Source organism: Cyprinus carpio, chromosome B1 (assembly GCF_018340385.1).
Source record: "Cyprinus carpio isolate SPL01 chromosome B1, ASM1834038v1, whole genome shotgun sequence".
In the NCBI taxonomy this organism is placed as follows: domain Eukaryota; kingdom Metazoa; phylum Chordata; class Actinopteri; order Cypriniformes; family Cyprinidae; genus Cyprinus; species Cyprinus carpio.
In genome coordinates, this window is record NC_056597.1 from 6,248,725 (window position 1) to 6,262,487 (window position 13,763).

General features: G+C 35.8%; 1 protein-coding gene across 9 annotated transcripts in view; it reads left to right on the forward strand.

Moving 5' to 3' along the window:
• The window catches only part of raph1b (Ras association (RalGDS/AF-6) and pleckstrin homology domains 1b), a 55,545-nt gene that overhangs the window by 8,518 nt on the left and 33,264 nt on the right, over window positions 1-13,763 (forward strand). For 7 of the 9 annotated variants that reach the window (XM_042716356.1, XM_042716350.1, XM_042716358.1 and 4 more), the window contains exon 2: window positions 5,668-5,731. The exons of the other annotated variants lie outside the window; for them this stretch is intronic. The gene's annotated coding sequence lies outside the window, so the exon portion shown is untranslated. The remainder of the gene's footprint in view (window positions 1-5,667; window positions 5,732-13,763) is intronic. 9 annotated transcript variants of the gene reach the window in all.

Consider the following 13,763-nt stretch of genomic DNA (forward strand, 5'->3'; position numbering starts at 1 on the left):
GAGGCTAGTTAATCAATAAGCTAGCATTAGGACATCCCTGGAGAACATCAGAATAAGAGAGATGTTCATTCTTTTACTCTTAGCTCTCAAAAATCCATTATTTAGTATTAGTGCCAGTTTCTGTCATTTTCCCCTCTTTCTGTTGAGGTCTGCTGATGGGACCCGACAAACTGTCAATCTTTGATTTTTCTACTTCCAGATTTCAAGTTTTATTTAATGCATTGCTTGCCATTTCTTTGTAATTATTTGTGACATTTACTAGCAATTTCTGAGTGACAATTGTTTTAAAGTAAATTCTACACCACTTTTCCATCGCATAACCATTTCATTCACAAGATCAAGTATAAAATCGCAGCTAGTACTTGTGACGGGAGTATCGGATAATTTTCCTGATTTAAATCTTTAAATTTATTTATTCAAGTAATTGTTCATTTGAGCTGCGTTAAATTAAAATGTAACATTCTGGATAGCCAACGTCTTTTTATGCAAACTTTAATCACATTCTAAATCAGAAAATCATTATAATACCACAACCCATAAAAATAAAAAATAAAAAAAACTGGGAGAAACCATTGATAATTAATTCAATCCTCAACTGTCTGAGTTTTGCATCCTTTTGTCAAATAGCAGCTGCATAGGCTCTGTACAAAAAAAGGGATGTTGCATATGCGTGGTCACAAACACAAAGAATGAAACACTCTCTGAGAGAACTTGTTACTTCCGAGTCATATAAAAGAGGCATTTAAAATGAATAAAATGTATTCATGAGCAACACATCCCTATTTAATACAAATATTAATGACCATTGGATGACAGCAGCAGCAGACTAGCAGTGAAAACATCTGGTAGATATATAAGAAGTCAGCTTTTACTTATAATTCTGTGTTCATGTTCCCTATATGCTTTGATACACGATCAAGAAATCTGTGAAACAAGTACAGACGGAAGAACATTACTGTGCTAATGCATTAACTTTAACTAACACATTCTTTTCATTTTTAATTGAGAACTTGTGCATCTGGGTTTGTTTGCCTGCATGGAAAGGGAAGAAAGAAATGGAATTTTGGGTTAGTTTGAGCTTGTTATTTGACTGTGCCAGTCAGCATGGGACACAGTCTCAGTTTCAAGCTTCAACTTAATGCTGTGTAGTTTACTGTCTGTCCGTATACTGTATATGGACACTGTTCGGTCTGTCCACTCAGCAACAATAGCCAGTTCATGGTAAAATCTCTCTACTGGGGTTTTCCTCTGACATCACCTCCACTGTTTTGGCTTCTATTCTGTGCCCCCTCACTCCCCATTTCCTGTCAATGCAGGAAGTCTCTGTGAAGTCTTCCGCTGGATTGTACCTCTGGCAGGAAATGCTGATAGAAACACCTGGTCGTCATCTCTATCTCCTTCTGTCACACAATTTCAATTATGACATTAACAAGTATGACTAAACTCATCTAGATTTCATCTTTGTGGCACTTTCATTATACTCAAGTCAAGTCACATTTATTTTCATAGCACTTTATACAATACGGTTTGTGTCAAATCAGCTTCGCAGAAATGAACAGGAAATCAGATTTGATTATGGAAACTCACTACGGAGACGGCTTTAAAAGACAATAGTGTCATTATGATATACATGTTGTAAACTGATGCGTGTCATGATTTCAAAAGAACCAAGTTATTTCCCTATCAAGCAGAAAACTCAGGCCATCTGATGCCTGGGTGGTGATTTCATAGCTTTTTTACCACAAAGATATTTTGTCTCAGTTCTAAACTAGCAAACTACTCTCTCACAAACATATATCCAAACACACAACAGCATACACCCTGCAACAGTGTGTCACAGCTACATTTGTAAAACACCAAGTACATTACAGTATTATCCCAAGTGAAAAGAAATGCTAAAATGTATTTGAAATACTTTATTTTGTGCTAAGTATACTACAAATATATTTACATATTTATGTGCTTAATAAAAATACCCTGTAATTGTACTTTTGGTATACTAAACTGGTATACTTAAAGTCTGCTAAATTGAAACAACTAATTTTGTGCTTAATGCACTTTAGTTTTGCAGAAGTAGTGCTGAAGTCCAACCAAAAATATACTGAAGCACTTTACACTTTAAATTTCTTGCATTTAAAGACTGGTATTATACAGAGATAATACAATCCTTATTAATAGTGATATTATAACATACGTTAGGCATAATATTAAGAAATGTGCATTGTGCAATAAAGAAATACTCCAAATAAAGTTTAATTATAATTTTATGTCAGTATATCTTAAGTGATGCGTCAATAAATATGTTAATGGTTTTGAAGTATATAGGAAGTATGCTTAGTATGAAATAAATATATTTTATATTTATTATTGCATAGTTTTTTTCTTCACTAGGGATGATATGGTTTTCTGGTTGTTATTCACCAAAATTTTGTCAACTGAAAATAATGACCTGAAATGCCAAAATAGTTTTGTAAGGATCAAACCAGTGATTTTTATTAACCGCTACTTTGGCATGTTTTGATGTGTTAGGGTCAGTAGTGTGGAATGGATGGACTTAATGTGACCAAAAATAATGATAATAAGTAGCGATAAGTACAATTTGTTCAGCTGAAATTGCAGCTGCTTATCGAAGAACTTTACTTTGATTTTTTTGGATTTTTTTGGATTAATTTATCATCTGAGACCACAATACCCTGGACCTGAACAGCAATAAGAGTTCTTCTAACCAAATTTATAACTGAAATATGATTTTTGGTTGTGGTTTTTGAAAATAACTTTTAATTCTGGTTTCAGTGTTTCTTAAAGGGATACTCCACCCCAAAATGAAAATTTTGTCATTAATCACCCCCATGTCGCTCCAAACCTGTAAAGGCTTAGTTTGTCTTCAGAGAACAATTTAAGATATTTTGGATGAAAACCGGGAGCCTTGTGACTGTTCCATAGACTGGCAAATAAAATACACTGTCAAGGTCCAGAAAAGTATGAAAAGCATCGTCAGAATACTCTGCCATCAGTGGATCAACCGTAATGATATGAAGCGACAAGAATACTTTTTGTACACGAAGAAAACAACAAGTCGTCTCCTCTATGTCTCTCCACATCACTGTAGCATCATTTTGGAGAATATGTGCTGAACGCAGGCAACGTATGCTTACCTATACAAAACATCACACAAAGAATAGCTGTTTTCTTCCAAATCAAAGCGTAAATATACGTAGAAAACATATCTTTGTGGCGCGGCTAACATTGTGTTCCGAGGACAAACAAAGCTTTTACAGGTTTGGAACAACATGGGGGTAAGTGATTAATGACAAAATTTACATTTTGGGGTGGAGTATCCCTTTAAAAAAAATCAGTTTGGTGCATCACTCGTTTCTGGGACATGTTTTTTTATAAACGGATAATTTACATATAGGTGTGCATAACTTAAATTGTGTGACTTGTGATTGTTTGACACTAAGACTTCTTAACGATTTTGTTACCATGGTAACTGAAGTCACATGATTAGGGGTTTTTATACTAATTCACTGTCCAAACACTCCCACACCTTCCTTAATTTTTAACAACTTTTTAAAAGTATTTAATCAGGGAACTGTTTTTCAGCACCGTTGGTGGAATGTGTTGTTCAGTATGTCTAACACGCATGAGTCACACCCCCAGTGTCTAAAGAAAGATCTAATAAGGGAGTCTTTGCAAGAACACCACATGCTCTGCAAGTCGGTGAGCCACGGCTTTGTCATGCGCCACACACGCACTCAGGCTGCCATGTGGACAGACGGTTGGCACAGTTGTGCCTTAGTGTGCAGCTGTGATCTGCTTTGCTCAATGGGACACACACACACCCCTTTTCATACTCTTTACTTTTGTCTCTCATCAGCTGAGGTGTGTGCGTGTGTTTACGTCAAGGTTTTGAGGGCGTATAACAGATTGTGTGTTGTGACTTTCTTGATTAAGAGGAAAGAACAACTGAGTTCTCACACTTTTTGTTATTTGCTTTGAAAGGGATTATATAGTTTATGAGTCACTGTTGTCTGGGAAAATATTTGTTTGTTCAAAATGCCTGCTGGTTTTAATTAAAATAACCCTCTTTTTCTTAATACCTTCTGTGGAATAAGCAGTGTTTGGGGGTAACGCATTACAAGTAACATGAGTTATGTAATCAGATTACTTTTTAATTTAGAAGGAAATATCTGAATTACTTTTTCAAATAAGTAACGCCAGTTACTTTGCTTCAATGTCCTGACTGAGAGCTCTTGTGTTGCCATGTTGAGAGAAATCGGGAGTAAGTGCAGAGGCTCATCTGACAGGCACAAAAACAGTCTAATGCAAGTTCAGAATATTATATAAACCTGCAATATTTAATTATGTAAAATGAGACAAATATCATTTATGTATTTAATCCCATTTTATTAAGCAATGTCTTTGCTACTGGCCTTTGATGATCCAATTCAGCAAAAGTAATAAGCAAAAATGACACATTTGCATTTCATTTTTGTTATTGCTGAATAGTGTTGATCTTTCTTCTCCTGTGTCATATTCTTCATGCAATTTGTTTGAGCTGCGCCCTCTACTGTACAAACGTGAATTTACATTTCCTTCAGCCTGAGGCGTATTTATACACTTTTGATGTGAAAGGGCTTTCACATTTGTAAAAGAAGAACTTTTTCTATTAAAAATAGTGCTGTCAAGTGATTAATTGCGATTAATCGCATACACAATAAAAGTTTTTGTTTGTATAATATATGTATGTGTGCTGTGTATATTTATTTATACGTAAATACACACACATGCATGTATATATTTCAGGAAAATGTTATGTTTATATATTAAAGGGTTAGTTCACCCAAAAATGAAAATTAGCCTGTGTTTTACTCACACTCGCGCCATCCTAGGTGTATATGACTTTCTTCTTTCAGACAAATCCAATCGGAGTTATATTAAAAATTGTCCTGGCTCCTCTAAGCTCTATCATGGTAGTGGGCGGGTGTTCTGTTTAACTTTTAAAAGTAACTATCCCCAACACTGGGAATAAGTAGCATGTGCTGGACTATTGAAATCATGGGTTCATGTGCTTTGAGTTCGAGGTTTTTCAGTCCAATTTAAATTCAGGTTCCGGTTCCTTCTGATGTGTGCACATATTATCAGAGTTAAAGGCTTTTGTAACAGTTTTCCTTACAATTGGGACTATCAACCAATACTTTAATATTGATAATGTATTATATTAACACATTCATTAAAAACAAATCTTAGATTCCCTGTTTATGTGGAAAAAGTGTATTTTGAGTAGGCAAGCTTTTACAGTATTTGTACTGTACTTACTGGCTGTTGATTACCTATTATGTGGTTTGATTTCTGTATACATTTTTCATTTTTATGTGTTTGTTTTGTTTTTTGTGATTTCATTTAGGGCTGTGCAATTAATCGCATGTAATTGTCATGCACGTCAGTAAAGCCGGTTCCATGATTAGTAGTAAATCTCCATCACCTGCTTTCAGATGGAGCGGCATTTACTACACAAAGCCGTAGATCACTAACTAGCTATGCAATATCATGTTAATTAATGCAGATCGAATCGTCTGCAATAATGCCTAATTGTCAGTGAACTATGGCTCTGTGTAGTAAATGCCACTCCACAAGCTTATGTTCCCTCTCTCCTTCCTTATACAGGTACAAGTGGACTTCAATTTGGACATTTTGAACTGAGTGAAAGAGAAAAAACACTATAACAAAGGTAGGCCATTCTTATGCATCCAGACAAATGCTGGTGTGCCTTCTTGTGATATACATTTTTGTCTACATGCACAATAAAAGAAATAATCAAATATTGCACAACAATAGTGTGCTTGACAAAAAAGGAAAATGTTCTGTGGTGACTGAAATGTCTCGTTAAACATTTGCATGACAGATAATGTCTGCAGGAAGCTTGGTGACTGGTTTTTATTTCTGCAGCCTTTTTATCCCCAAGCTAACAGGAAGAATGTCTCGACAAAGATGTCCATTGTGTACAATACATGTGTTTTCCGAGTAACCATTGGAAGTGCAGAAATGTCTGAGACGAAGAAAGCATAGGAAGTGAGGTTGGAAAGAATGATGGAGATTTGGGAGAGGAGTGGGTGAAGGTTTATCATTCTGACACCACTGCTGGATTTTTGAGAATAATGCCAGGAATGAGTGCAACCATTTGAAGCCTTAGAGGATCTAGACAGCTCAGTGTTTAACATGGTGAATGAACTGGAATGTCTCTGGAAAGTAGTTATTTTAAATTAGTTTGGAGTGTTTGTGTGTGTATGTTTTCGTTTACTGTAAAGATTAGTTTAAATTTTTCCCAGCTGCTAAAATGTAACCATTCCCTCTCTGAAGACTCAACTCCAGTCTTGACCCACTTAAAATTGGATCCAAATAGGAAGTACACTTTTAGACTTGCACCTGTGCTTAAAATGAGTTAAAATAAAGACATTTTCAAAAGCACAATTTTAATTTTCTTAACAATTTATAAATGTGTCAAGGATATAACACTTTCTCCTTTATTTTCTAAATAATTTATTCAAAAACACAAACAAAAAACACAATTCCTTTATATTTACCTTTTCTATGGTGAGCATGTTTTTAATTTCTGAATGAAAAAAATAAAGGTTTTTTATTTTTAAACCTTAAGCTTTTAAATTAATTGTCAATACAATCAAGTAATTTAGTGTAACCAGTAAGTCTATTAAAATATTAGAGAATTTTAACATTTATTTTCTCAACATTTTTTTTTATGACAAGTAACCAAGCTTAGTTCGGGGAAAATTTTGTTAAATGTCACGTGGGGCAATGTTCCCAAAACATGATATTTTTGAATGAATAATTTATGATATAAAAAAAAAAAAACACTTTAAATTGAGCCATGTATTGTGGCCATTAATATTTTTCATTGACCAAAATACTCTTTGTACACCTGAATGATTACAGGTCACAAGACATAAAACTATTATGAAAAGAACAGATATCACAAACTATCATAGCTTGCAAAAGAAAAAAAAAATCATTATTTACTGCAATGTTTTGCTCAATACACGAATTATGTTTTATATTATGTAATATTAATCCTCAACAATCTGCTGATAACAGGCAATGTATTTCATATTCCCTGTCCACAGCCTACGACTAGTTTATAGTTCAGACTAAAAATAGTTTTAAAAATAACCTAAAATATGTCCAGTCATACTCTGATGTTAAGACTCAGTGACATGAGGCTCTCAGGTGACTTGGCTGTGTTAAATCCAGGTTCTCACTTGCTGTCTCACCTTTGGCGTCTAGATAAACTGGGTTGACATGTTTGGGATTACTCTTGATCACAAACATAACATGTAGCTTCTGTACTTACGGTGCATGGGCACCTTTCTTTTCAACACTCTAACCAAACCAGCTGCCAGCTTAAAGTCAAAGGTCTTGAAGTCAAAGTGTGACAATGTGCCACCCAGGCCTCTGCGCCATGTTTATTTTTTGGGGGGATGGACATGGCATTCCCAGCTGCTGGAGACAAGAAGGGTTTGAGACTTTTGTCATGTCTGTGTGTCTAGCCTGACACGCAACAGGCCTTCACAAAGTTAGCAGCTGGCCAGTGCCACACAGTCCAACTCTACATGAAGTGTAAAAGAGGAACTGTTAAATAGTCAAATGCTCACCGTTGTCTGTAGAAGCAATATGGGAGAAGGTTGCACGCAAGGTGTAGAATAGAGGAAATGGATATCTGGAGTGCCATTGACAAAAAGTTTTTTGACCAATCAAATTGTCATTCTTCCTTAACATACAGAAATTGAATAAATGATGTACAAATATGCACAGTATGCACATAAAGCATATTCTAAATATACACAGTATATACACAGATACAAAGACAACAATATGTATGCTGTTATGCAGGTATTTCAAAATTGTTTCATCCCTGAGCTAAGAACAAAAAACATTTGCGATAAGTATATGGAAAAGAAAAATGAAAATTCTGTCATTAATTACTCAACCTCATGTCGTTCCAAACCTATAAGACCTTCATTCATCTTCAAATGAAAATCATCAAATTAAGATATTTTGCTGAAATCTGAGAGCTTTCTGACGTAGAACTCAGATATGCTGCGCCTTGTTTACAAGCAGAGGAATGCACACGCATGCCTCGTGGTACTCTCTTGAATGGAGGTGGAGACTGACTCAGAAGAGAAGAAATCATTGAACAAATCCATTATTTTCGTTTTCTTCGCACATAAAAAGTATTCTCATAGCTTCATAAAATTACGGTTGAACCACTGATGTCACATGGACTATTTTAACAATGTCCCTACTACATTTCTGTTACTGTCTATTCAGTGTCAGAAAGCTCTCAGATTTCATCAAATATCCAAATGTGTTTTCAGAAGGTGAACAAAGGTAATTTTTGGACGAACTATCCCTTTGAGTACTGGAATATTTGCAATGTATAATTTTTATGAGAAACAATACTGAACATAAAAATGTCCCATTAACTGTCATATTCAAACTTCAGTAAGAACTTCAAAAAAAAGTAGTTTGTCCCTTCAGGCTTTTCTGTAGTCTTGTAACTACATTTTATAAAAGTGACAGCTGCATTTATTCAGTGGGCCTTTTTGTCTATAGTTAGCAGACTGTTTAATTGAGTGAGTCTGAGATAAAAGCAGTTGCTGGTTTGCAGCTGTATGTGCTGCTTTATCACAGTTATGTCTATGAAATACTTGCTTATTACATCTGGATGGAGTACAAAACTAGAGGATTTGCTGACATTTAGGTCAGAGTTGTCTGCATAGTGAAAGGCTCTGCATGCATCCATTAAATGAATGTTCTTTATTGCAGATCAAAGCCCCAAAAGCCTACTCTTTGTGCCGCCCATGAGTGACAGTAGGCACAGACTAGGGGGCATAATGTGCGTGATGGGAAGCAGTAAACAAGCAGTAATTATGTTGTGGAATATGACAGGTCCCCACTATAATTGTTCAAGTGCAGAAGGGTTGGGAGGGGTTTCAGTTAAATGACGTAGGAGTTCAACGGTCTGATGGCCTGCAGGAAAAAGCTGGATGCTGCAGTACTGTCTGTCTAATGGAAGCAGTGAGAAAAGTGTCTGGAGTCTCTGGTGATACTTAAAGAGCCGCAGTTCATGACTGAACTCATAAATAGCTCATTCTAGGGCCATCACATGGGATATCTGGCGTTCCAGGGCAGTCTTCATAGACTAAGTTCTCATTTCTTCATTTTTAATATTCCTCTTATGTATCAGCTTCAGACTCTGCAGTATGTTGCAGGTGATTTTTTATTTTTTTTTGCATTGTGCAGCTTGTTTGGGTGTTCAGACTTTTGACTTCACATTTCAAGCCACCTGGGACTGCAGTAAAGGGGATTGCTTGCTCATCTTGCCCTGAAGCTATACACACGTATTTCAGACACTTACACACACACACAGAGCAAAGAGAGTGGGATACTTGACAGTCAGCACTATCTGTAAATGTGTGCCCTTGGTTTTTGTTTGAGCCAGGATGTGGCAGATATATACGGATGAAGAATAACAGAGTAGAACATCTGGAGGATACAGTCCATGGAACCACTTAAGTCTACTTTTATTTTTCCGCCGAATAAAAAAACAATCACATACCAAGTCTGTTTTTAAAGACCAATCAAAATTGTCAACGTTTCTGAACTCAAAACAGAGAGCATTCATTATGCAGACTCTGTTTTAAGACTTGCATCAAAAGCTCTGATGTAAGATGAGGAAAATAGTTGCCTCACAGGAGCTGATATATTAAGAGAGTATGACCAGATCACTACTCACTTTATATCAGTAACACTCATTATTTGACACTTTTGCTTGTTGCACCCTTATATTATTCCAAACTCATATGACTTCTTTCTTCAGTGGAACTAAAAATAATATAGATTTTTTTCCATAAAACAGTACATAGTGAACACAGCTGTTAAGCTCCAAATATGACAAAACATCCCACCATTAAAATATAGTTATTAATATTCATCTCCTAATGTCGACTTAGGTAAGAATTTGGTTAATTTTGGTTAAAAGTTTGCAAATATACTTGTTTCAACCCTAAATTAACATATCTGGTAACAAATGTCCCCTAAAGGTTCCTGCATGTTTGCTGGAAGTCCTCCAAATGTCATACTTCAATGTCCTTTTAATGGTTAAAAAGATATTCCAAAAAAAAATGTAAATTCTCTCTTAATTTTTTTATTCTTATATAATCCTAGATGTACAGTAGTCAACATTTGAAGTGCATCAAAAAATTTAATCAAAGTTGTCCTAGTAATCAAAGTTGATCCACTTCAAATGTTGACTACTATATATGACTTTCCTTCATCAGTGGAACACAAATTTATTTTTATTATTTATTTTAAATGTATTATTTTTAGGAATCTTTTTTTAGGATCTATGTGACTCCATATAATGCAAATGGACAGGTTCTTCAAAGTTTACAAAACCCACACAGTATGACAATCTGTATTACTCCAGTTGATGAATTAGTGTCCTCTAAAGTAAAAATGATAGGTGTTGGTAAGAAAAATAGTAATGTTTTAAACTTTTTGAACTATAAAGCATAGTTTCTGACTAACTGTCAAATGCAGGTTTATGAGTTGATGCTAGATGGCATGATGTAAGTGTGTTGTGAAACTTGCACGACAATGAGGGGACCATCACTTCTAGCGTGAGTTTCACAACATGCTTTTTTTTATAATCTTAATTTGTCTTCTACAGTAGGAAGTAAGTTGTATACATCTGGGATAACATGAGGACGAGTAAATTATGAGAGAATTTCATTTTTGGGTGGAGTAAAGAACTATACATAAAAATGTTCATGGATACTCAGGGATGGAAGTTAGAAAATGATGTATGTAGACTTACAGACAACAAATTATTTCACCATAATAGGGTCTCCAATTAGGGTCTTTTCCATCACAAATACAACAGTCCAGAATCTGTATCCCTCTCACTTTGGTATTGGCACAAGCTTATATGATTATGTGTCAATGAAGTAGGTGTTTAAGATCTTCCTTGTTGCTTGAATATTTTGGCTCACTGTGTTAGACAGAGTGAAGGTCAGACTACGGAAAACAACACACCTTTTCCCTGGCGAACTCTGGACTTGTGTGGTTCTTGTATGAAAGGAGTTCTTTCACTGGGCCACCGGCTGTGAGTGTGCGGGTGTCTGCTTTTTGTGCCATTTGGATAGCCAAAGGATATGACGTGGAGTGCTGAGTGAGAATCAGTCCACACCCTAATAAAATGTCTTAAGAAACCATGTCAAGTGTTTCACACAGTTTTTTTTCCTCTCTGTCTCCTACTGCCTTTCCCTCTGTATGTGCCTTTTCTGTCTATTTCCTATGATTCAAACAAGATCTGTTGTTCTGAAGAAAAGAAAATTAGGTGATGCATTCTTTTTCATAGGTCCTGAAAGAATGACTAAAACTCCTTTATACATGTTTATGCTTGATGAATATACACAAACTTAACCTAGAAATGCCACAACAACATGCAGCACAATGAGTTTGACTTGTTCCTGGATGCTGAAATATCTTCACACCTTCCTCCAGGATTCATAGTTAACACTTGTATGTCACGCCCCTGGACTGTTTTTGTTGTGGTTTCTTCCCCATGTGTTTTCCGTGTCCCCGTTATTTTGATGATCATTCTATGCACCTGTGTTCCCCTGATTGTTAAATTGATTCCCGGTGTGTCACCGTTAAGCCCCAGTCCATTCAGTTAGTGTTTGTCAGGTCTACTTGTTTGCTACGTGTGCTCCTATTGTGGATTAATAATCCAGACACAAGAGATAAAGTCTGTGTTCGCTATTCCACGTCTCCGTCATTCCTCGCTCCACACTCCTCACAGTAGTATCGTGACAGTATGAGGATCCATCCTCAGAATAACAGTGTATTCTCTGAGTTGGCGGTTCGTGGTAGCCGACATTTAGCTCTGGGCTGTTTTGATCAGTTGTTCAAGTGACTCAGTGTTCACTTTCATTTCAATACAAAGTGACTCTTTGCCTGCACTATAGATATATTTAGAAATACTCTCTCCAGTTGTCCCTCTGTTTTCATTCTTTGCAGATAATGTTTTGATAACGTCTTTAATACAGAGACATAAAGGGGAACTGTGGAGATGAAAGGAGCAATGAGAAGGAAACAATTCTGCAATAAGTGAAAATGTGAAACGGTCCAGACTTTGATTTTACCATTACACCTACCATTCAATTTTAGGTTTTATCATTCAGTGTAATGTAAATTGTTTAAATGTTGAATGACAGTATCACTATATAGATAATTTAAACATTGATCAATGCACACATATAGAGCACATCAAATATGGTCAACAGAAGCCAGCTACGCATGCTTGATTCGCAAGAAAAAACCTCATTGGTTCTCGCATATGAAGTAATCACATCTGAGCATCTGTTTACCATATTTGTTGTGCATTACTGAATGTTTAGATGTGAATAAATGCAAAAATTAAATCTGTTGATTATTTTATAAAGATAAAAATTGAGGAGAAAATCCATATACTGTACATTGTCAACAGTTCCAGCCATGTGATTCAAATATACTGGTTCAAATATATAAAAAAAAATGTGTTTGAACTCATGCCCTCACAGAGCTTATTTTAGAATTCACTGCGATTATTGAGTCATTCTCTGATTCAGCAAATACATCAGCTCAGGACTTGATGATAGATTACACACAGCATTATGTGTGTGAGGTAGAGGGAAACGGTGAACAGGCAAAAAAAGTGGTGAATCAGCTAGTGAGAGTAAACATTCTTAATATGTTTTTATGAATGTCTCGCATACTGGTTTTTAACTGTACTTGTGTGAGTGACTGCGCTAAATAAAGGGAGATTTGTCCCTCAGGTTGCATTCTCCTCTCTCACTGTCCTCTATTTCACTCTGGTCTTAAGATGCTTCATTTTTTTTCTCTCTTCCTTAGAGCTAATCTGTGTCCCACTGCACTATACAGGAATGTTGTCACATGCCATTTTCCCTCAGAGACCGTCTGCCATGACACACATACAATAATCTAATGTTTTAATCGAGGATATTTTCAGAGCTTCACAATTTCTGTCTAAGGTGGATTTGAAAGTCTTCAGCTCTACATGCTTAATTTGGCACTCTGCAAGTTAATAATTATTAATTCTACATATTATTTATATATGTATATATGTAACATGTCTAACAGACATTTCTTGCTGGATGAAGGACCATCACCTTCAACTCAACCTTGCCAAGACAGAACTGCTTGTGGTTCCAGCAAACCCATCGTTTCATCACAATTTCACCATCAAGTTAGGCACATTAACCATAATTACCTCAAAAACAGCCAGAAACCTTGGAGTTATGATTGATGATCAGCTAACTTTCTCAGACCACATTGCTAAAACTGTCCGTTCCTGCAGATTTGCTTTATTCAACATTAAGATGATCAGGCCCTTTCTTTCCGAACATGCAGCACAACTCCTTGTTCAAGCTCTTGTTCTGTCCAGGCTGGTCTACTGCAATGGCAGGTCTTCCAGCCATCCATACAAAACCATCAAAACTAAACAATAAATCAAGAACAAAACAAAAATATAAATAACCGAAAAAAACAAAAATAACACACCTAACACCTCAATTTATCAATTTGCACTGGCTACCAATAGCTGCTCGCATAAAATTCAAGACATTGATGTTTTCATACAAAACCACCACTGGCTCTGCACCCCTTTACCTAAATTCATTACT